At 39.5% G+C, this 3,658-nt stretch overlaps 1 long non-coding RNA gene across 1 annotated transcript; it reads right to left on the reverse strand.

Annotated features, from left to right (window-relative positions):
- Window positions 1–648: 648 nt before the first annotated feature.
- On the reverse strand, window positions 649–3,420 carry LOC116705752 (uncharacterized). The gene is made up of 3 exons (XR_004336017.1): window positions 3,405–3,420; window positions 2,122–2,201; window positions 649–681 (listed from the first exon to the last, which is right to left on the reverse strand). It is a non-coding gene; the product is annotated as an uncharacterized LOC116705752 (long non-coding RNA).
- Window positions 3,421–3,658: the final 238 nt, after the last annotated feature.

Here is a 3,658-nt window from a genome sequence, read left to right on the forward strand (position 1 = left end):
GAAGATTCCAGATCCCCATCTGAGCTTTCATTTTCTTAAAGGCAGAGCAGGATCCCAGGGCTCGGTTTACACCTTTCACCATTTCTGTCTGGCCACTGGGGGGCATAGGCAAGCTGCAAAACTCATAAGTGCTTTTTCATGCCATGGGACCAGTTCATTTTATCACAAATCATCACCAAGAAAGAAAAACATTTTGACCACACAAACTGGAAAAGGAATTGGTGGTTTTATGCATGAAACGTTTCTCTCATCTATACACATGTTCACCCTAAAACGGTCTGGTTGATCTTGATAGTGACGTTTGAAGCGCTGGGTGTCCGTGAAGTGCTCCAAAAGAAAGCGGTAGATCCGAAAACCGCTTCTCGCGTTGCTGAGCTCCTTTCAGCGAAAATTGAGCCTTTTCTCTGCATAGATTTAAAAAATTTAATTTAAAAATGAGCAAAAAAAACAAAAATAATATGTACAAAAGTGTCATCTGGGAAAATAATCAAGTAAATGAAGTCAAATGTGAACTAGATAACAGAAACATCCACACAGCTTCCTACCTCTCACTTTGAGGGAACTTGTTGTAGGACTTGTGTTTGTTGTAGGAGTTGAAGTGAAAGATGCACTCGATGAGTGCTGGCTGACATTTCGGAGTTCTTCTTCAGCAGCAGGTGGACCAGGCAGTATTCACACAGACTGGGACAGGAAACAGGAGGCACATAGGTTTTATGTTATGGTGGATTTCTGTAGGTGCTGGAAATTTCAATTTCATCCCAAAAACATAATAAAGAAGTATAAGTCTGTAAGTCTAAGCCATATTAGATCAGAGCTGTGTGTGTTCCGCTCATTTGTTCATGTGAAATGCCTGTGGAAATCAGAGTATGCACTGCATATAACACGGTATGACTGGAGAATAGATGTGTCCTATAATCTTTGTCTTGGACATTACAATGGTAAAAACTGTCACTGTGCTTGTTGTACATTATAGCTAAACCCCAAAAAATAAATACACATATGCTCCCTAAAACAGGCTGTTCTCATAAAACATTCATACATATATTCTAGCTACAAAAACTAAAGCACTGTAATTCATATGTATTTAACAAATGTATTGCCGTATAAAACGCTGTTGACTGCGTAGGGAGGTCCCTAAACTTAAAGTTGCTCAAAGCGAAGTTGGGTGACGTCACTTCTTGTTGACTTTTGAAGTATTGTCAACAAAACGGAGGCGAGCTCGCCCCCCCACCACCCCCCCTGCTGCCGACAGAGTTCTTGCCACCTTTCAAAAGCTTTTCCGATGTAAACTCGGGACTTTGCGCGTTCCTTCTCCTTCTCCTTTTCCCTCTTCTTTGCTATTTGTTCATCGGAACGTCGTCTCTGTGGTCGTGTATCGGCCATAAAAAAACGTTAGTCGTTCGTCTTGGACAGCTCTCCTCTAGCTACCATCCCTCTTCAAACTTCTCTCTCCCCACACCCCCCTTCCTTCTTGTCGGTTATATCCATTATGACTGACTGTCAAAGTGGATAATAAAAAACGTTCTACAGTGTTCATTGTTTGTGGTGTTCATGTTTCACAAAGCGTGTATCCTGAGCCAGACCAACAACAATCAAATCATTCATATCACATCCATACAGGGATAGTAGTATACAGTTGTTAATAAATAATAAATATATGAGCGCTGGTATCGGATCAGTACTCTGAATCGTCGCCATACACAAGTTCAAGTATCGAATTGGTATCAGGAAGCAAAAAATGGTATCGGACCATCTCTAACTATGACTACCATTTGTAGTCAGTGTTCCATTATCTTTATTGTGACTGTTATTGCCACTGTGCACCACAACCCCAACCTGCACCGTCAGACTCCTCCTACCAAGACCCTGGGTCTGTCCCAGGTTTCTTCCTAAAAGGAGTTTTCCTCTCACCACTGTCACATCAATTGGTTGCTCTTGGAAATTACTGGAATATTTTGGGGCTTTGTAAATTAGTGTGGTCTAGACCTACTCTATCTGTAAAGTGTCTCGAGATAACTTTTGTTATGATTTGATACTCTAATTAAAATTGAATTAAAACACGTTAAGTCCTAAAATTGTTTTCTTATATAATCACCTTTTTATCTATGCAGTGTGATTTACCTGGCGATGGCAGGGACTGGGTCAACCAGCGCCACCATGAAGCGAAAGAAGAGGGAGCCCTTCCATTTGACGAATTCCTCCTAGAAATAAATAAGAAAGGCAATTATAGATAAACACTGAAACAACACCCTGCTTAAAGATTCCCAGAGTAGCATGAAGGAGGAATGCAGAGTCGATCGATGATGACCCAATTTAGTTGGCATAACCCTCAGGCTAATGTGGTGTTAAATTGCAAAGGAATAGTCTATACAATGATGTCTTACCGTCATGTAAAACAAGCCATTTGAGAAGGGCTCTAACGATACACCAAACCCATGTTCGGTTCATATCACCATTTTTGACCCACGAGTCGATGCAAAAAAAAAGATATTTTTATTAAATGATATTTGAAAACCTGTATGAACTGAACACCAAGAACAATATTAACTATGCAAATTATATACAATATACCTTAGTAAATCAATAATAGCTGTTGAAAAACAAACTCCATTGAGGAGATGATTCAAGCATCTTGAAATTCTTCTTTAATCAAGTTCTCTTACATTTACAAAGAAAATGAAATGGCTACTGTTTCACAGTACGGGGAAAGGTCTGAAATTAACACTCGCCAAATGCGGGAATAGGCTGACACACAAATGCATAAACACTGGCACACACACCAGACACTACTTTCTATTTACCTTCTGATTTGCTCAGTAGCCGAGTTGTAAGGTGGTTGTCTTTCTAAGGCTGACTTCAAATTGCCGCTAGCGTTTGTTCGTATATTAGTCAACTGAAAAAAAAAAACATAACTGTTGTATTTGTGGGTGCAAAACAGCTTTGGACGTAATTATATATGTTGATACTAAGGCTGGGCAATATATCGATATCACGATATGAGACTGGATATGGTCTTAGTTTTTGGATATATCATAATATCGTAATATGATAATATGATAAGTGTTGTCTTTAACGGCTACATTACAGTAAATTAATGTACTTTCTGAACCTACTACCAGACTGTTCTAGCTGTTCTATTATTTACCTTTACCCACTAAGCGATTAAATTATTTCTGGAGAATATTTATTAAAAATGTCATTGTGTAAATAACATTTTGTTAAAGCACCAATAGCCAACCACACATTATCGTCACAATATGACACTGAGGTATTTGGTATTTGATTTTCTCCATATGGCTCAGTCCTAGTTGATATCATCCCCTTTCTTTCTTTTTTATAAAACTAAAATGAAATCAATTTTTTAAACTATAAACTAGTGAAGAAATGTCTAGAAGAGTTCCCACCTGGAGCAGGTTGGTCTTTCATGATGAGGGTCTGCTCCCTGATGACAGCCTCATTGTCCCGCAGACAACCAGAGATGTTGGGGATATAATGATCCACGATGTTGGTGTATCGAACACACAGGTCACACACATGATCACAACCACATTGTTGCGCACGGCACCTCTGTCCCAACCTCAAGTTCTCTGGCAAACACCGGCAGGTACTTTTGGACGAGATCCTCATGCTGCAGCGACACAGTTTACCTAAACCAGAC

This window comes from Etheostoma spectabile, chromosome 17 (genome assembly GCF_008692095.1).
Source record: "Etheostoma spectabile isolate EspeVRDwgs_2016 chromosome 17, UIUC_Espe_1.0, whole genome shotgun sequence".
Classification (NCBI taxonomy): domain Eukaryota; kingdom Metazoa; phylum Chordata; class Actinopteri; order Perciformes; family Percidae; genus Etheostoma; species Etheostoma spectabile.